We start from the raw sequence: 21,189 nt of genomic DNA, 5'->3' as shown, positions 1-21,189 counted from the left end.
CGTTTATTCTAGGGACTTAAGATTTGGGAACAGAAGTAAATTTTTTTTTAACTTGTATAAAAAAAATTGCAACTGGAGAACCAAATAAAAATCAATTGATAATATATAGGCTGTTTTACAGAAACCCAACTCTCAGAACGATGGAAGGTCTGATCTCTTTATTTAACCTATGGGAAAAGAAAGGGAAGAAAAACGAGTATTACTACTAAAAGTGAAGGTGAAATGGGAGGAGGTTGTATCCATAATCCTGCTCACTTTACGATGCAGTGGGGCTACTTGCATGAATAAGGGGAGAAAGATTTGGTCTTGTGTGTTCAAATTTGGTATTAATTTGCTCTCTGTAGTTTAGAGGAAGCTCTGAAATACGCTAAAATTTCCTAAGTTTGTTCTTTACCCTTCAGAGGGGTCTTTTGTGTGATATTGCGTCCGCGAGAGTTAGAGTTCATTCCAATAACAATGGACCTTGCATTGGCTTGAGACAATTCTTAGGGCCCAATCCTTCTGTCCTCACTCACGCAAACCCTTATGGATATCAGTAAGAGTTTTGCAGGAGGATTTGGCCCTTAACTTTTAACAGAACAATTTTTAAGACACTTTTAACTTTCTTCTGGGACCCAAGGCGAGATTTATATATCTCCAACTATGCAGGTAGGGTGACCAGATGGCCCGATTTTATAGGGACAGTCCCGTTTTTTGGGTCTTTTTCTTATATAGGTTCCTATTACCCCCCTCCCGATTTTTCACACTTGTTCCTCTGGTCACCCTATATGCAGGGTGGTATTGTTGCCCATCTTTTGACTACATTCTCTTTTGGTCCAAGATCTTTTCCCTAGAAATCTGTCACTTTGTATTTCTTTTTCTAGTTAGCAACCTACTGGATTTACTGCAGACCTGTTGCTTTGATTTATTAATAAACCTTCTGTTTATGGACTGGCCACCTTTAAACTATAGTAAAGCTTTATTTTAGTCCAAATGAACTTTTTTTTTATATAACCCTCTGTATACATCAAATTAATTTTGCTTTATTTTTTGGAATAACATAATAAAATTGCCACCTATTTAAAGTAGTGTTCAGTTACTCAGGTCTGTATCATGTGGTCTCTAATTTAACAAAATGGGAATTTTTCTCAAGTAGAGACTATGTAGAATTTAGCTTTAACCATTTGTTGCATATATACTGCTCAATCGACAGAATTGCTTGAGACATGGACCCGTTAACGATAGAGAGCAACAGGTCTTTCAGCTATGCATACAGCTCTGTTTCTGTGTTGACTAAATGAACTTGTATTTAGCTGACTTGAATTTTGTTTGGGCCAACTTTTCACATATAAACTTGCATCACAATAAGTTGGTAACGTCTTTTAGTGGAATCATTGAAAACATTTTTGAAATTCACACTCTTGCTGATTTTGACTCAGTCATAAGTGTTATTGTCATGGCTGATCAATCGGCTAGTTGTCCTGGTGGCCAAACACATGATTTCTGCAGGTTGTTTTTCTCTGAAAAAGTGCTATATGTCATGTAACCTGTGCTACTTGTCTCTGTGAAAGTTTGATTGCAAAGTAAAACACAGTAAATTCTATAAGATACAGGCAAGTAGCTCTTTGTTAGATATGTACTTGAAGAGTTCTTTGTTTTTCTGCATTTTAAAAACATATAATAAAACAGTCACAAAATTAATGCAACTTTAGCTTTTAGTAACTTTTAGCCTTTAGCCTTCAGCACACCATTTCCTCTTACTACAAATTGCGTTCTTACATCAATTTAAAATCTTTAAAAGATTGTTCTTTAAGGTAGACAAAACAATTATTTCAATTTCTTTTCTTGTCTAATTTGAATATTAACCATGTTACAGGAATAAGATTAGTACGTTTACAGATTTGTGGTACAATTTTACATACTTATGTATAATATGAATATATTTCTGTGAACATCTCAAAAATTACATTCCTGTAAAAATAAATGTAGGTATACTCTCTGATATACTCAATGTATAAGTAATAATTGTTGTTGTAAGAACACTTGCTGAATCAAAAATATTGTGGTATGTTGTTTTAGCCAAGTAATTATTTTGTTTGTACACTGATCATTTACCTATACCACGGCACTGGTTGAAGTGGTAACTCTGGCACTTTTTCAAATAATAGCATGTCTAGTGTTTTCACTAAAGTTACTTTACTGTATAATTAAAATATTGGCATTCATCATTTTTTCTATAAACCACCTAAGGTTCATTAATGGGAACTACTGCTGCAAATCTGGATTTAGAGATTTTAGAAAGAGAGATTGCTGTATCTATTTTGTAGGTTTCAAGATGGTGATACCAAATACTATTTTATAAATGAGAAGAGATTGACTAAGGATTTTACTGAGGGCTGTAGGATTTTCAAAGTAAAACATTCAAAGCTTAGTACAATTTCCTTAGCTTACTAGATGTTATGCTTTGGTTTTTGTTTCGGTCTTCTTTTTTGAGAATCTACTCAAGAAGTCAATCCCCCACATGCTTCAAAATAAATATTTCAGAAAGTTACACTTACTAGTGTTTGTTTAATTTTCCCGTTTAGAATCTCATATTCTGAGTTAATTAGGACTTGCTATCATGGCAGCATTCTGCTCAAGGTGATCTTAGGATGTGGCAATATAATCCTTCATAGTAAGGGGATTCCAGTGGACTGATTAAAAATTACTAGAATGCCCTGAGAGGGGAGGCCCGCAGAGAAAGGCAAGAGTAAGGGAATTTCAGTTTCAGTAAGAAAACAATCCACAAATGCTGTCATAGCTTTAACAGAATAAAGGCCTTATTTTTGCTTTTCTTGGGCACCCAAAACTCCCATTGATTTCAGTGGGAGTCCTGGATACCCAAGGAATTCAACCGTTTGGTGTTTTTATGCATACTTTGGCCATTTGATGATCACCCCTTAATATATATTCCATTTCTTACATCTGTATACACTTTAAATAATAATTGTTTTCTTTTCCACTTCTTTGCAGTCTTCTGGAAGTGATGTTTTCTAATACTACCATCCTCATCTGCCCTCCATTTCAATTCCTTTCCTTCCCAACAACTTTGTAACTTTGGTGCACTCCATTTCAGTGGAGTGATCTGGGTGATCTCAATGATTACTTATGTTTGAAGTTTCCCAACTAAGCAGTCTGTGGTACTGAGGTTATTCTGGTTGGCTCAGTGACCTATTTTTTGTGTGCATTTTATTGGGTAGGAAACAGAGGGCTTTAGAGAAATTATTTAATTAAGTTGAAAAATCTTTTTCCTACAGTTTGACAGTAGCAGCCTTTTTACCTGTTGCAATATAGGCTCATGGACGCCACTACTGTACATGGTTTGTGATACGGCATCATTTATAGCCTGCTCCTTTGTAGCTGTTCACAAGTACTTAGAAATTCATTTGACTAATGTGGGAAATAAAGAGGGGCCAGCAGTTCCCAGCTTTTTGTTCTTCGATACCTGACTAGCAAGACTTGAGTAATGGTAGCTAATATAAAACATTCAACACAGGGGGCTCTGTAGCACAATAAATTGAATTTAAAATTAGGCTGAGGATCTGTTGCATGAAGTGGCTATAACAGAATGAGCTAAACTGAGGCATTACCTGGAGTACTCAAGTAAACTGCTTACTAGTGTATATATATTTACACTATATATAGTAGTAGCAGCCGTGTTAGTCGGTATCCGCAAAAAGAAAAGGAGGACTTGTGGCACCTTGGAGACTAACACATTTATTTGAGCATAAGCTTTCGTGAGTGACAGCCGGATCCGATGAAGTGAGCTGTCGCTCACGAAAGCTTATGCTCAAATAAATTTGTTAGCCTCCAAGGTGCCACAAGTCCTCCTTTTTTTAGTATATATATTGTTTGTCCATATTGCACCTGCTACTTTTTCTCTCTTAAAATGTTTTTAAGTGAGCATATTAGATCAGTTTTCAGTTTTAGAATACGGATGTGTTGTATTTGGGCACACTTACATATCCGTATAACAGTATTTTACCTAGTTGAGCAGTAAGACACTCCAAGGTGTGAATTATTTTATTAATGTTATTAATTCACAGTATGTGTGTGTTGGGCATTGAGGTTACAAAACCAATTGCCATTAGTGCAGTGCGGTGTGAATTAGCACACCATTATTCACACTTGAGTGTTTACTGCAACTATATAATTATATTTTAAGTAATATTTATATTAAGTGATGTAGCTCATAAATTGTGAGTAGCAAATCATGGTGTATTTATAGTCACCACTCAGAATTATTTTTAGTCAATCAGATCAGTCCCAGTGAAGTCAATGGGCGTAATTGTCACCAAACTCAAATGGGAGTAGGTGCAAGCCCTTAAGGTTGACCTGTAAAAGTGGATATGGATATATACAGATGTGTGCATAAGTATATATAGAGTAAATGTGTATGTTTAGATATAAAAAGTATTGAATGGTTTTGTATATTAGAAACTCAAATTTTATCTACCTTGGAACAATCTGTGGTGATTGGAGAAATGGCAAAATTAAGATACAGCAAAAAAGTGGAAGCTGAGCAGTAGAGAGGGGAAGGGATTTTTAGTCCAATTGTTTAGAACTCTTTTTTGTTGCTGTTAACCTTTAACCATTTAACTTCAATGTTTAATGAAAGTTGGAGAGAAAATTCATCTTTGTTTAAAGATTCAACATTCCCACAAATTCTCTTCTCAACATTGACCTCTCCAGAGACTTCACTTCCTGTCCAGGTAATCTTCCAGCAAGACTAGGGAGGTTTAAATTTGATATTTTTGTGCTTTTAAAAAAAAAACAAGCTGGGGAAATATTACTCTTTCGTCCCCATCACCATGTTCCCAAAGAGGCGTGCGCGCGCACACACACTCATATATATTTGGTGTATATTATTTTAAATGGATAAGCAGCAGAAAAGCATTAAAAGAACAGATTAAAAGGTTAGAAAGATCAAAACTAGACCAACTTTTAAAAATTCTGATCTGTCTCTCATTCCCCTGCCTTAATAAACTAGTGTGCACACATGAGATGGAGAGAAAAAAGATTTAGCAGGGAAGCAGATTTTAATTTCAGGTGTCCAAAGCATTATTACAGAAAGTGACGGAAAAGAATATTTTTAATATTTTGGAAACAGCCTTGACAGGGACCTTTAAATGACACAAATGTCTTCTAAGTGACATATGCAACCAGAAAGAAAGGATCAAATGAAGATCTATAAAAGTGTAAAGATACTTGTGTTATGGTAGAAACCAAAAATATGAATCATAATAGGGCCTAAAAGTGTTCTCTCACACTGATATAAATCAGGAGCAACTCTGCTGAAAGCAGAGGAGTTACACTGGAGTTTCTCTTGTGAGAGGAGAATCAGATTCATGGGTATATTCTGAATGCAGTGTATCAATTTGTCAGTTGTGTGTTTGTGCAAATCCTATTACTGAAGCAAAAGCTTGAGTCATGAAGTTGAGGATGTCTGTTTCTTCTAGATGAACATGCTTGTATAGCTCTCCTTCTATTACAATTCTTACTGTGTCTGGGGAGAGGGAAATATTGAGACTACTTACTTTTGTGCTCAATTCATATTCCTTCCACTCTGTCTCTTCCTCTCACAAGTTTTATGTGTAAGTGCTCCATCTACTTACACTGCTCTCTCTGACAGTCACCACTCTGGCCTCAGGTTTGTATAACATATACCAAAATCCCACTAGGTTTTTCAATTAAACATAGGCGAAGAATTTAACTCTTAAGACTGGTGCAGATTTTGCTCTTAATTACACCATTGTGAATCAGGGGTAGCTCCATTGACTTCAGTACAATCATATCTGTGTGAAAACAGGTTAAGCAAGACGAGGATAGGGCCTAATATTTTCTTATTCGGAATGTTAGTTCACTTTCCTGTAGCCCCATGGACTTATAATATTTTGATTGGTGGCAAGGCTTTTTCACACTTCTGAAGGAATGTTTTTACTCTATTGTATGTCGTCACAGTTACGGCCCAGGACGCTTGCAAATAAGACACTCGCTACATGCTAGAGTTGCAATCTAAAGAATAATCAAACAACTATATTTACACAGCAGACGTCAATGTGTGCTGAAGCAACTGACCTGGTGCTCTGATATACAGAGTCATGATGAGAAATTTTTACATATGTGGCCATATCTTCGCTGTTGTAAATCTGTGTGGCTCCACTGGCTTAAATGAAATGGAACCAGCTGAGGATCCGGCCCATAGTGTTTGCAAAACGGCACACAGTAGGTAACCTTTGCATATTCTCTTTTGTAAGAGGATACTGTAAAGAATTTTAGGCCTCATAACTGAAACTGATGGGGAAAGGCCCTCCAGAATAGATGCTATAATGATGATAAACCCTATTATTCCTTAACAAAATGTTTTTAAAAGCATTATTTAAGTGCATGTTGTTTTGTGTTTTCCCCCTGCTGGCTCTGCAGTTGTCTAAATTATGATTCTCAGAGCAATGCTGTGCTGAGGTCATCAGTGATGATGGCATGAAAACAAACAAGTTTTAGCACGAGAAGTCACTATATAATTTAACAGGGATATTGTCTGCTCCAAAACATCCACATAAATTTCAGCTCCAATCTAAGCAAAGAAGAAGAAAACAGATTGGCTGACTCATAACAAATACGTATTATACTTTCTGTTATGCAGGTGTAAATCTTAGGTAACACCACTTGAAAGAGGTTTGTTTAGATTTACACTGATGTAGCTAAGAACAGAATTTGGACTGATGCTTTTATTTGAGAAATAGAGACCTGAATTCTGCTTCCACTCATGTAAATCAAGAGCAACACCGCTGACTTGAATAGCTTCTATTTTACACCAATGAAACTGAGAGCGTAAATTCTTCCCCCATGTGGTTTTGAAGGTAGTTTTCTCAAAATAGGGTTGATCTGAGAGGAGTCAACTGCACTACTCATCTGAGTGGGCGATAGCTTTGAAACCTAATTATGACATTTAAATGTTTTGCTCAGATCATTTCTGCAGAAATATTGACCCATGTTCTTATTCATTGTAGTGGGATATAGATGTGGGCATTGAGAACATTGTTGGGTGGATAGTTCTTGGAACAGATAGCAGGGTGAGAAACATGGAGATCAAGACCCTTTATTTCTAAATTTCAAGTCACTTCCCTCTCTCTGAGGACAAGCTTGGAAAGAAGAGATATATCTCCCTAATGCCACAAGCTGAAACTGAACATCGGTGCCAAAATAACAAATGCTTCTTTTGTGGATGCCAAAAGTCCCAGCTGCCTCCTGCTTAGCTACCAAGCTTTCCAGTTTGTATCTGACAACTTCTATTATGCATTGTCAATACAAAATCTTGCAGTATATTGAAAAGTTAGGGGTAGCACATTGGAAAAACTTTCCAAAATTTAAGATTAATACGGAAATTAAATTAGAAATACCTAGCACAAGGGCTATTACAGTGACTTTATTAGTGTATTGAACATGAAAATAGAAATACAAAGCTGTTTGTCGAATTCTCTGTGACAGTTTCAGGTAATTTCTGTGTGCTGCAGAGTACATTGCCAATATTCCACAGAAGCTAGGATACCTTGCAGCGAAATTTAGGACCAGTGTACTGCAGAGAACACGGTCACTACTAGTGCACTCTCTGTTAAGAGGAGCACCCTCTATGTCAGTGGTTCTCAACCAGGGCTACACATACTGCTGGCGGTATGCAGATGTCTTCCGGGGGTACATCAACTCATCTAGATATTAAAAAAGCACTAGTGAAGTCAGTACAAACTAAAATTTCATCGAGACAATGACGTTATACTGCTCTATATACTATACACTGAAATGTAAGTACAAATTTATATTCCAATTGATTTTATAATTACATGGTAAAATGAGAAAGTAAGCAATTTTTCAGTAAATAGTGTGCTGTGACACTTTTGTATTTTTAGGTCTGAGTTTTTAAGTGAGGTGAAACTTGGGGTACACAAGACAAATCAGACTCCTGAAAGGGGTATAGTAGTCTGGAAAGGTTGAGAGCCACTGCTCTATGTGTTGCTTGTATAGTCTCTTCTCATAACACTGCAGGCCTTCCAGGAAATTTCTTATTTGTATCCACCACTCTTACACAAAGATGGGCGGTTCCATGTCTCAAATGTAGACTATATGTTGTAAAATATTCTTTATAACACTTTTGTTACTGAAGGGCAAAACCACGGCTGTAATCCTGGAAACTATTTTGCATGGGTTGACCCCTGCACTTGCAGGGAATAATTCTCAGGATGGGGGCCTAAAATATTCAACTTATTACGGAAACAATAGCTAGCCATAAAAGATTGTTTTTAAAATAGTTAGGTGAATATGCTAAAAGGCATGTCACTTTTTAAAATAATTGAGTAGCCTTTTCCCAACACACCTACTTTAGTATTACATATCTCTTAAAAAACCCAAAACAGTACGAAGATTCCAGCGCCCACGAGCAACCCTCTGATAACATACAGTTCTAAAGCCAAATCCTGATTGTCATACTCAATGGGCATTTGTGAGGTGAACATGATATGGTCTCTAAATGTAAAGGCTTGCACAGTTTCTCTCCTTTCTTGCCCATCCACATTATCATCTCAAACAGGATTTCCTACTTCTAACACAGGCTTTCTCTTTACAACTGTCCATTCCTGAGTTGAATCTCATGGACAGCACTGGACAGGGTTAATGATCTGTGGCTGGGGACGTAGCTAGAACTGTGGGCTTCAGGGGGAAGACAAGGGGCAGGCCTTACCAAGCTGCACAAATATTCTGTGTAAAGGAATTCAGGCTGCGTTAACTTTGTGTTGCCCCTTCTGCACTGCATAATCCCATTAGAGTGAGTGTGTATGGCGATGGGTAGTGTAAAACAGGTGAAAGCATCACTGAAATTATGCTGATTGTGAGGTGAAGAGAGCGGGGGTGAGCCCTGTGTCTCCAGAATATCCCCCAGGATTTTCTCTGATTGCCCTCAGGGTTGGGGCAGGAGGGAACTACCTTCCATTACTAGCTTAGTGGAGTTGGGGGAAGCTGTAGACATGCTGTATTTTGATTCTAGTATGGCTTCTGACACAGTCCCAACTAACATTCTCATAAACAGACTAGGGAAATGTCTACATGAAAGTACTAGAAGGTGGGAGCATAACTGGTTGAAAGACCACACCCATTGTTTCATGTTCTCTATGTATATAAATCTCTCCACTGTATTTTCCACTGAATGCATCCGATGAAGTGAGCTGTAGCTCATGAAAGCTTATGCTCAAATAAATTTGTTAGTCTCTAAGGTGCCACAAGTACTCCTTTTCTTTTTACGAATACAGACTAACATGGCTGCTACTCTGAAACCTGTTATATTAAATAGTAGTTATCAATGGTTCACTGTCAGACTGGGAGAGTGTATCTAGTCGGGTCCTGCAGAAGACTGTCCTGGGTCTGGTACTAGTCAATATTTTCATTAATGACTTGGAGAATGGAGTGGAGAGTTTGTTTATATAATTTGCAGATGACACCCATCAGAAAGGGATTGCAAGTACTTTGGAGGACAGGATTAGAATTTAAAATGACTGTGACAAATTGGAGAATTGGTCAAATACAAATACAAATGCAAAGAGAAATACAAAGTACTTCACTTAGGAAGGAAAAATCAAATTCACAAGTACAAAATGGAGAATAACTGGTTAGGCAGTAGTACTGCGGGAAAGGATCTGGGGCTTATAGTAGATCACAAATTGAATATGAGTCAACAATGTGATGCAGTTGCGAAAAAGGCTAATATTCTGGGGTGTATTAACAGGAGTGTCGATGTAAGACATGGGAGTTAATTATTCCATTCTGCTTGGCACTGGTGAGGCCTCAGCTGGAGTACTGTGTCCAATTCTGGGTGCTACACTCTAGGAAAGATGTGGACAAACTGGGGAGAGTCCAGAGGAGAGCAAGAAAAAATATAGGTTTGGAAAACCAGACCTCTGAGGAAAAGTCTTTAAAAAAAAAATAGGTGTGTTTTTAGTTTTGAGAAAAGAAAACTGAAAGGGGGACCAGATGTCAGTCTTCAAATATTTTAAGGGCTGTTTTAAAGAGGGCAGTGATTAATTGGTCTGCATGTGCACTGAAGGTAGGACCAGTAATAAAACACTTAATCTGCGCCAAGGGAGATTTTGGTTAGATATTAGGAAAAACTTTCTAACTATAAAGATAGTTAAGCACAGGAATAAGCTTCCAAGGGAGGTTGTAGAATCCCTGTTATGGGAGGTTTTTAAGAATGGGTTAGACAAACACCTGTCAGGGATGGTCTAGGTGTACATGGTCCTGCCTCAACGTGGTGGTCTAAAAAGCAAGTTATAGGAAAACCTATCATTTTATAGGGGGAAAATTCTTAATTTGCTCTGGGGACTTTAGTTCTTCAGTTGTTATCACAGTGGTGATGCAAGACACGATCTTGGAGGGGGATTGGGGGCTTGTGTACTCTGTTGTTAAAATTGTAATAACATTTGTTGCAGTTCACATTACAAAACTGGTAAAGTATTTAATACCCCCAATTTAGTTAGTTTTAATATAAATGTTTTGAGTAGTAGGTACATAGCATATTTTCCATACTTCAACATTTCTAACAAAACACTGAATACGTCTGAAACTTTAGCTTATTCACACTTCCTAATCATAATCCTCTCTGTTTCTTTGTCAGCACCTTTTTTTTTTTTTTTGGTATTTCTCTGGACACCTTTATCTAATATCTCCGGAGGTTAACCTTTGACATGATCTATTACTTGCTTCTTAGTGCTTTTAACAAGGTGAAGAGAGGTCAGCTTCAATAAAGGGCAGGCATTATTAGGGGACTTCTGCAGAAGTTCTTGGTGACCTGTCCATCTTGCAGCGCTGGGTGCAATATATTTCAGAAATGCCTATAGTGGAAAGAAGGAAATACTCATTCAGATGAATGATTTCTGTTACCCTGGAAAAGTGGTCACTACTTTCACAAGAGAGCTGCAGGCTGTTTCTCTTCAGAGGCCACAGATCATTCCTGCTCCCACTGGACACTATGGAAGTTTTGTCATTGACTTCAATGGGACCAGGATTGGGCCTATTACGTCTTAATTAAGTTGCAGTTAAATGGATCATACAGAATGTGCTTCATAATCAATGTTGGCTTTTGGTGCTGTAGCTTCATTACCTCAGCTATATCCAGGATTCTCAACCTTTTTCTTTCTGAGGCCCCCGTCCCCCCAGCGTGCTATAAAAACTCCACGGTCCACCTTTTTTACAACAACTGATTTTCTGCATATAAAAGCCAGGATGGCGTTAGGGGGTAGAAAACATGGAAATTTCTTGGGGCCCCATGCCACAGGGAGCCCCATGACGCTAAGCTGCTCAGGCTTTGGCTTCAGCCCGAGGTGTTGGGGCTCAGGGACTCAGGCTTCAGCCCCAAGCAATGGAGCTTCGGCTTTCTGCCCTGGGCCCCAGTGAGTCTGATGCTGGCCCTGCTTGACGGACCCCCTGAAACCTGCTTGCGGACCCCACAGGGGGCCCCGGACACCTAGTTGAGAGCCACTGAGCGATGTCTATTTTTTTACTATTCAGAATATGCTGAGTTCTTCTAGACATTGTTTCAAAAATGAAGAACATAAATGGACTGGAAATATTCATGTAACTTTTTTCACTTGATTAATGATGCAGAATTTGTCTTGGTCTGTGATCTCGAAGTACAAAGATTGCGAAGTCACACACCATGTCAAATTAAATAACTCTAATAATCTGTACAAGGAAAGTATTTGACCTTGTTGGCATGGATAATGTTTGAAATTTAAAAGAGAGGGGGGTATATGTTTCTCTCAAAACCAAAATATTTAATAAAGGCTAAGGAACAGTCCAGGAGGCTTAGTGGAATGCACAGAGATTTCTAAATTGATATTTTAAAAACTGCCTAGGGGATTTAGCCACACACCTTCCATTAAAAATTAATGAAACATCCCTTAGATTGCTTGGAAAAAATCTTAACCCTGGGGTTTTATCAGTGAAGAGTTCTGATTGGTGTACTCCTATCAATTATTTACTCTGTCTTGTGCCTGGCTCTTTCATGTTTGTACTCTTAGAATTTATATAAAATGCTGGTGTGCCTTTCAAATATCTGCATAAAGGAAAAAAGTCAACAGCCTAACAACAGAGATACAAAGTGACTGACTGAAGCGTAATTACAAGTTGTCAAAATATTCCCCCTTATTCTTAGAAAATAAAGTTGGATTGAAGATTTAAAACAACTTCCATTTCCTGTCAGTATTCTTCAACCTATGATTGATCTCAGGCAACCAACTGCTATCATACTCCTTTCTTAGGGCTTGTCTACATTTACTGGAGGATTGACACTGTGGCTATTGATACATTGGCGGTCGATTTAGCGGGTCTAGTGAAGACCCCCAATCAACCGCCAATGGCTCTCCTGTTGACTCCTGTACTCCACCTGATGGAGAAGAGTAAGGGGAGTTGACGGGAGAGCGTCTCCTGGTGACGTCGCATAGTGCGGATTCCATGGTAAGTAGATCTAAGCTACTTGAGTTACACTCTTGAGGTACATGTCGATTTGAGTTACACTATTCACATAACTCAAATTGTGTAGCTTAGATTGACTTTTCCCTTTAGTGTAGACAAGGCCTTAGAAGAAAACTTAAATCAATTTTACCTGACAGAGGTTTAAGGGCCACATCAGTACCACACAAACTAGTTAGGGTTGCCAACTTTCTAATTGCAGAAAACTGAACACCCCTGCCTTTCCCTTTGCCCCACCCCTTCTCCAAGGCTCTGCCACTTGCGCCATCCCCCTTCCTGCATCACTCGCTCTCCTCCACCCTCACTCACTTTCACCGGGCTGGGGTGTGGGAGGGGCTGAGGGCTGCAGCTGGGGGTGCAGGCTCTGGGGTGGAGCTGGGGATGAGGGGTTTGAGGTGCAGGAGGGGGCTCCAGGCTAGAGCAGGGGGTTGGGATGCAGAGGAGGAGTGTGGGGTCCAGGAGGGAGTTTAGGTGCAGGAGGGGACTCCAGCCTAGGGCAGAGGGTTGGGGTGCAGGAGGGGGATCAGGGTGTGGGGTCCCAATGGCTCTGACTGCGTCTCCCAGAAATTGGCTGCCAGGTCGCTGTGGCCTCTAAGCTCATGGATGGTCGGGAGCTCCGCGTGCTGCCCTCGCACCTGCAGGCACTATTTGTTGCAGTTCCTGACAAATGGGAGTTGCGGAGCCAGCACTCAAGGCGGGGGCAGCGCATGGAACCTCCCTGACCGCCCATGCGCCTAGGGGCTGCAGGGACCTGGCGGCCACTTCTGGGAGCTGGGCAGAGCCAGGGCAGGCAGGGAGCCTGCCTTAATCCTGGGCCCCTGCTGCACCACAAACTAGACTTTTAACGGCCCAGTTGGCGTTGACCGCCAGAGCTGCCACGGTCCCTTTTCGACTGGGCGTTCCGGTCGAAAACCAGGTGCCTAGCAACCCTAAAACTAGTGCATGAAGTAGTTTAACTCTTTTTGTAGCATTAGGCACTAGCTATCTTAAGAGTATCTTAATGTAAAGGAGAAAGTTGTATACTGTTAGGAAAGTTCTTGTTTGGAATAAAAAAAAGGAGAGAGCTAAATAATTAAGAGGACAGGTCACTGATACAGAGCAATCTGCATTTCTTGGAAAATGGGGTGCAAGCAAACAATATGCATTTTCATATGGGTAAATGTATACATCTGGGATCAAAGAATGTAGGCCATAGTTACAAAATGGGGGACTCTACTGTGGGAAGTAGTGACTCTGAAAAAGATTTGGAGGTCCTGGTGGATAATCAGTTGAACATGAACTCCCAGTGTGATGCTGTGGCTAAAAGAACTAATGACATTCCCCTGTGTATGCATTCCAGTAGGAGGAGAGAGGTTATTTTACCACTATATTTGGCCCTGGTGCAAGCGCTGCAGAAATATTTTGTTCAGTTCTTACACAATTCAAGAAAGATGTTGATTAACTGGAGAGGGTTCAGAGAAGAGCCACAAGAATGACTAAAGGTTTAGAAAACGTGCCTGATAGTGATAGTGATTAGCCTCAAAGAGCCTAATCTGTTTAGTTTAACAAAGAGAAGGTTAAGGGGTGACTTGAATAGTCGATAAGTATCTAGATGGAGAACAAATATTTAATAATGGACTCTTCAATCTAGCAGAGAAAGATGTAACACAGTCCAATGGCTGGTAGTTGAAGCAAGACAAATTCAGACTGGAAATAAGGCATACATTTTTAACAGTTAGAGTTATTAACCATTGGAACAGTTTACCAAGGGTTGTGGTGGATTCTCCATCACTGACCATTTTAAAATCAAGATTGGATGGTTTTCTAAGAGAGATGCCCTAGGAATTATTTTGGGGAAGTTCTATGGCCTGTGTTATACAGGAGGTCAGACTAGATGATCACAGTGGTTCCTTCTGATCTTGGAATCTATGAAAATCAAGAGCTAAATGAATAAACAGGAACAACTATATTTATTCAATATGTTAACACAGAAATAAAGATATTTATTGTAGCCAATTCAAAATATATAGAGATGGAACCGCAACTTCCCCATATGTCATAAAGTTTCTTTATATTGTGTTTCTTTCTCATGTCAGCAACCTTCCAAATGAGTAAGAAAGTACATATAGGTGTATCTTGGCTTTTTTTTTTTTTTTTTTGCCCAATTTATTATTCACTGTTTCAGTTGTGCAGGCAAGTATATTTTTGTTGCATCATTCAGTTCTGTTCAAACATTTTGTAGCTGGGGATTTCAATAGCTCTGTTAGTAACTTATCATGGAGGCGAGTCTGCAGCTTTCATTTTTAACTTCTAAAAATTAAATCTCAGAGCAGACTAAGAAGAGCACTGTTCTTACTCAACTGAGTAAGGGTTTGCAGGATTAGTCTCTAAGGCAGAACCCTTGGGATCCAGGCCCAGAGGTCCCAAGTGGCCAGGATGCAGCCACGAAGCAGAGCAGCAGAGAAGTAGATCAAGGCTTGCTGGCATCTAGACGGAAAAAAAATTAAAAAATAGAGCAGGAGCCAGTTTTTCCATGCAGTTCAAGTTTTGACTAACTGTCTGGGTGAGGAAGCTCAAGGACTCTATCTGGTGTGGGGAAGGGGAGTTGTGAGATGGGCTGGGGAAAGATTAGGGAGTTCAAGGATTTAGGTGGGAGCAAGTAGTGCATGAGAAGAAAAGTAGTGCATAGATGTGAGGATAGATTAGGGTGACCATATAGCAAGAGTGAAAAATCAGGGCGTGGGATAATAGGCACCTATATAAGACAAAACCCCAAATATCGGGACTGTCCCTAAAAAATCAGGGCATCTGGTCACCCCAGGATAGATTGAGTGGAAAAATCTGTCTAGAAGCCTAAAGACCTGTATTAGGAGGGTGGATGGGGGCTACGGACATATGGTGAACCCAAACCCTGTTTAAACTTAATCTACTCCTGCTAAAGCCAGTGAACTTAAGAGAACCCTAAATTAGTATAATGGCTTTAGTATTAGGATTTGTACATGTTCAACTGTCAAACTCTGACCTTCAATAGGCTGCTACCAAAATATACAGGTGCTTAATTTCCCCCTTTAACACCCTGACACAATAAGTGCACATAACCCCTGTTTATAGAGAGATAGTGGAGAATATTTGACTTACAATATTTCAAAAAAGGTAAGGAATTATTTTTTCAAGCCAAACATCAACAAATCACCAGCTACGGGTGCTGTTCCATTTATGTCCAGGGGAATTCCATGTACTGAACAATTACAGGAAAGGGCTCTAAAGCCAGTAGTTCAGGAATGCCCTGCACCTAGGATAAATCACTCTCTCAAACTTATGCTTTCTTGCTGGCTGTTGTTTTAAATGATCAAATATGAGCAGTGCTAATCTTTAGTGTTAGTTGTAGGAGGGGCTTACTAGATTCATGCCATGAAGAGAGTTTGCACACACTTCATATTTTGCAGCAGACTAGACAGAAACTCTGGCACTGTGGGCAAACGCCTACGTATATTACTTCTCTCAGCCAAATTCTAGGTGGCACCCAGCCTTGCATCAAGCCCACAATCTGTAGTCTGAAAAGAATCTCATGTGAAGAACTAAACCTTTTATTAACACTGGAAGATTGTGAAGCTATAAATACAGAGAAAGTGAGAACTTGGGCCACTATTTAAAGGCCAGAGGATTTTAGGAGAGTTTCAAAAACAACATGGGTAAAGCCACTTGGGAGCGGGGGTTGGGAGAAGAAGAATTTCCTGAGTTAATTTTTGTGTCCTTCTGTTCAGCAGAATGTGGTTTATGTTTGAATATATATATTTTAAGTCTGCTTTAAGGACCTTATATAAAATCCAAATGTAAGTGGAAAAAATATATCTGCCACACTGTGTATGGCAGAGAAAACAGGCACACTTTCACTTGTGTTGTTCATGTCATCTTTGTTGCAATCTTTGCTAAAAGCCGTATGTTTCAAAAGCAGTCACAGAGCTCCGAGTTCCATCAATATTACATTTAGTAGAAACAGAGCACTGTAAATTGACTGCAAACTGAAACATGGCAAACTAGTTTTGCCTAGTTCTGAGCTCACTCAAACATGGAGGGGTCAAAATTAGGAATGCAAATTGAACCTCTATTCTGTTTACAGCTGGCAAAACACAGTTTTGTGCCAGAAGAGCTTGCAGTCCTAGCTCTCCCCACATGTTCTACTCCTGACTTAAGCAGGATGAACGCTAGAGGAGAGTAATACAGCCCTCCGTCCCGTTTCCTGTGGGAAAGGAAGAAGAACCACCTCTCAGACCCTCCTCCTCATAAAGCATCTCTGTAAGAGGCCTTGAGGTTACCTCTCTAATTTTTTTGTTTTCTGGACTGCTTGATTGCCAGAACCCTACATCTCTGTTACTTCTTTCTATCTTAACACTTGGTTACCAGGATGGGCTATTGTCTCTTCAAGCAAAACAGAATATCCTCTGGACTGGTGGCCTTCCTCTACTTCTGTATTAGCAGTAAGAGCTGGAAACCACTCTCTGTCCTGCTGCAGTTCCCTAAGGGCAAGACGTCCATTGAGCACTGAGATAGGGGTAACTGTGTCCAGGAACTTCCCAGAGGTTAGGTGCCCCTGAGCCTAAGCAGTGCTTCTGCTAAGCAGAGGCAGAAAGAGCTGGATCAGTGAAAGGGGGAGAGTAATACAGGTTTCTCAGCTATGGAGTGGGGGATGGGAACGAGTATGTGTGCAGGTGCTTCTAAGGAACTTGTTCCTGGATTAGGGGTGGAAGGTGAGCTTTCCCTTCCTGGCAGGGAGGTAGTTTGTGCCCTGAGAAGATAATGGAGGAGTGGAGTTGTTTCATTAGCCACCCTCTTCTCGCCCACCAGGAGACCACTGACAAACGTAATGGGAAGTATTGGGGATGAGGGAGGGCAGGAGATGTTTCAGGATCAACAACATCTTCAGCTCCTCCCAACTCATTAGGATCAAGTTCACCCATCCATGTTAATATCCCTTGCAATGGAACTTCCTCCCTAGTGAGCAAAATGCACTGAAACAATCTGTCTTTCAATTCCAAAGTGTAAGTATCATGTTGGTTAAAGTGAATCTCTACTCCAGTGAAGCTGTTCTGTGTTCAAAAAAGCAAAAAACCAACCGATTTCTTCACTGTAAAGAGTAAACAAGATTTCATGTTTGTGTGCTATAAAAATCACACCATAATTCTGAAATAAATTTCTATTTTAAAAATGTTATTTATTTGATTTTTTTGTAGTGGATGTCTTGGGTAGACAATTCTCTTGCGCTAGACGAATAAAAAAATCAAGTAGCAAATTGATTTGGTGTTAAACCAAATTCCTCTTTCTACAGTTGTGTTGGCACTGATCACTAGGATATTTTTAATTTCTGTGTTTCCAAAGCCTTGAAAAAATATGTAAAAACCAAAATGAGGTGGGTAATGAAGGTTAAAATTATTTATACAAATCACGAGTCGGAAAAATGATCTTCATTCAGCAACTCTCTGCCCATCAAATTAAAGCAACAACAAACACATTGGTGTTGGAATGTGAAATCAGTTACTTTAATGAGTCTTCCCTCTGTATTCTGCCTTACATTTGATATCAGTTTGCGTCAGTCCAGTAACTTTCTTCCCCATTCATGTTCTATCTAAAATAAAATAAATATGTATGTTCTTCTAATCTGATATGCCATAGCCAGTAAAAATCAATGTTTGTTGTCCCGGCTTCTACACACTGATTGAAGTCTATATGTATGTGTCCTTTCCTTGCTTCATTTCTGTTTCCTGGCATCTCTTAAATGTTGTTACGATCCCTGCCTCACCTATACACAAATTGCATTTTCATTCAGCCACCTTTATAGATTAGTTTGGAAAGAACTGGAAGCCTACTGGAGTTTGCCCTTAATGGGGCTAGTTTATCACCCCAGTCTTCTCAAAGGCTACTTGCTTTGGGGGGTTGGAAGAACTGTAGCACTTTCATGCAAACTGTTGTTATTCCTGGCTAATGTAAGCATAAAATTGGCAAAACTTCACAGCAAGCTGGGTTTTTGTTTTTCAGTTATTTCTTTATGGACATAAAGATGCGCTACCTACATACAAAGTCATTCACTTAAATTTACTCTATTAAGTGGATTGTAAATGATGAAAATAAAGCAGGTTGCTTTTTTCATGTTATCCAGATGTGACATTTTCTGTGCACACGTTCACCAGCAGAGGCTGCTGCCACCATGTGCTTCACTAAATAAGTGGGCATGCATGGCAGTGAAATTCATCTACAGGAGGAAGCTAGAGGTGGGAATTAACCACGGTCTCCTGCTTACCCAGTCAAGAGCCTTGCCAGATGAGCTCAAGAAACAGCTTTGTTAGCTTCCTGTGACAGAGAACTTTTTTAATTAGATCACCCACAATGCCTATCTGAGACTAAAATAAACATACTTTCAACTACAGTCATTCTGTTTCAGAGATGAAGTTTATCAGTTGCATTTCTCTACACAAATAACTTTTTAAAGCATCAACCAATAAAATATAACTCATTTTCAGTTCAGTTTAGGAAACTCTAGGCATTTCACCGGCATGTAATTTAGTTATGATTCCTGATTAGGTTGTAAATTTTTGCAGTTGGATTTAGTCCAAAGTAAGATTATTAAAGTATCTATTTCTTGCCTGCATACATTATGGGCCTGATCCTGCCAAGACTACTCACAGTGCATAAAGTTAAGCATGTGTGAAGTCCCTTTAAAGCCAACAGGGCTACTCATATTGAGTAAAGTTAAGCACCCAGAGCCATAGAAATAGAGGACTGGAAGGAACCTCAAGAGGTGATGTAGTCCAGCCCCCTGCACCGAGGAAGGACCAAGTAAATCTAGACCCTCCCTGACAGCTGTTCTTAAAAACCTCCCATGACAGGGATTCCAGAACCTCCCTTGGAAGCTTATTCCAGTGCTGAACTATCCTTTGTTCCTAATATCTAAGCTAAATCTCCCTTGCTGCAGATGAAACCCATTGCTTCTTTTCCTGCCTTCAGTGTAAATTGAGAAGTATTGATCACTGTCCTCTTTATAACAGCCCTTAATGTATTTGAAGACTGACATCTGGTCCCCCCCCCCTTTCGGTCTTCTTTTCTTAAGACTAAACATGCCCAGTTTTTTAAAAACTTTCCTCATAGATCAGGTTTTCGAAACCTTTTATCATTTTTGTTACTTTCCTCTGAACTCGCTTCAATTTTTGAACATCTTTTTTAAAGTTTGATGCCCAGAACTGGACAGAATACTCCAGCTGAGGCGTCACCAGTGCCATGTAGAGGGGGCCAGTTACCTCCTGCGTCTGACATATGCCACTTCTGTTAATACACCCTGGAATGACATTAGCCTTTTTTGCAACTGCATCACATTGTTGACTCATTTTCTATTTGCGATCCAATATAACCCTCAGGTCCTTTTCAACAGAACTACTGCCTGGCCAGTTATTCCCCATTTTGTGGTTGTACTTTTGATTTTTTTCCTTCCTAAGTGTAGTACTTTGCACTTGTCTTTAGTGACTTTTATCTTGTTGATTTCAGACTAATTCTCCAATTTGTCAGGGTCATTTTGAATTCTAATCCTTCCTCCAGAGTGCTTGCAACCCCTCCCATCTTGGAGTCATCTGCAAATTATATAAGCATGCGCTCCACTCCATTATCCAAGTCATTAATAAAAATATTGAATTGTACCAGACTCTGTGGGTTCCCACTAGATATGTCCCCCCAGTTTGACAGTGATTCAGTGATAACTACTTTTTGAGAATGGTCTTTCAACCAGTTGTGCACCCACCTTTTCGTAATTTCATGTAGACAAAATTTCTCTAGTTTGTTTGATGATGTCATTTGGGACTGAATCAAAAGCCTTACTAAAATCAAGATAGATCATGTCTACAGCCTGCCTCTATCCATTAGGCCAGTATCCCTGTCAAAAAAATGAAATTAGGTTGGTTTGGCATGATGTGTTGATAAATCCATGTGGACTATTCCTTATAACCCTATTATCCTCTAAATACTTGCCTACTGATTGTTTTAATAATTTGGTTCAGTATCTTTCCAGGTATCAAAGTTAGTGTCATAAATATAAAGGGAAGGGTAACCACCTTTCTATATACAGTGCTATAAAATCCCTCCTGGCCAGACGCCATACCCTTTCACCTGTAAAGGAGAAGCTAAGATAACCTCGCTGGCACCTGACCCAAAATGACCAATGAGGGGACAAGATACTTTCAAATCCTCCAGATTTGAAAGTATCTTGTCCCCTCATTGGTCATTTTGTCCACATGGATTTATCCACATGGATTTATCTTGGGGTGGGGGGGGAACAAAGGGTTCTGTCTGTCTGTGTGATGCTTTTGCTGGGAACAGATCAGAAATGCAAGCCTTCCAACTCCTGTTAAGTTAGTAAGTAATCTAGATAGAAAATGCGTTAGATTTTTTTTTTTTTGTTTAATGGCTGGTAAAATAAGCTGTGCTGGAGGGAATGTATATTCCTGTTTTTGTGTCTTTTTGTAACTTAAGGTTTTGCCTAGAGGGATTCTGAGGGTTTTGAATCTGATTACCCTGTAAGGTATTTACCATCCTGATTTTACAGAGGTGATTCTTTTACCTTTTCTTTAATTAAAATTCTTCTTTTAAGAATCGGATTGATTTTTCATTGTTCTTAAGATCCAAGGGTTTGGGTCTGTG

General features: G+C 39.5%; 1 protein-coding gene across 5 annotated transcripts in view; it reads left to right on the top strand.

Moving 5' to 3' along the window:
- Nucleotides 1-21,189, top strand: part of CREB5 (cAMP responsive element binding protein 5) — a 350,247-nt gene that overhangs the window by 3,772 nt on the left and 325,286 nt on the right. The gene's annotated exons all lie outside the window — the stretch shown is intronic.

The sequence above is a fragment of the Chelonia mydas genome, chromosome 2 (genome assembly GCF_015237465.2).
Source record: "Chelonia mydas isolate rCheMyd1 chromosome 2, rCheMyd1.pri.v2, whole genome shotgun sequence".
NCBI classification, from domain to species: Eukaryota; Metazoa; Chordata; order Testudines; family Cheloniidae; genus Chelonia; species Chelonia mydas.
This window is presented reverse-complemented; position numbering and strand designations above follow the sequence as displayed.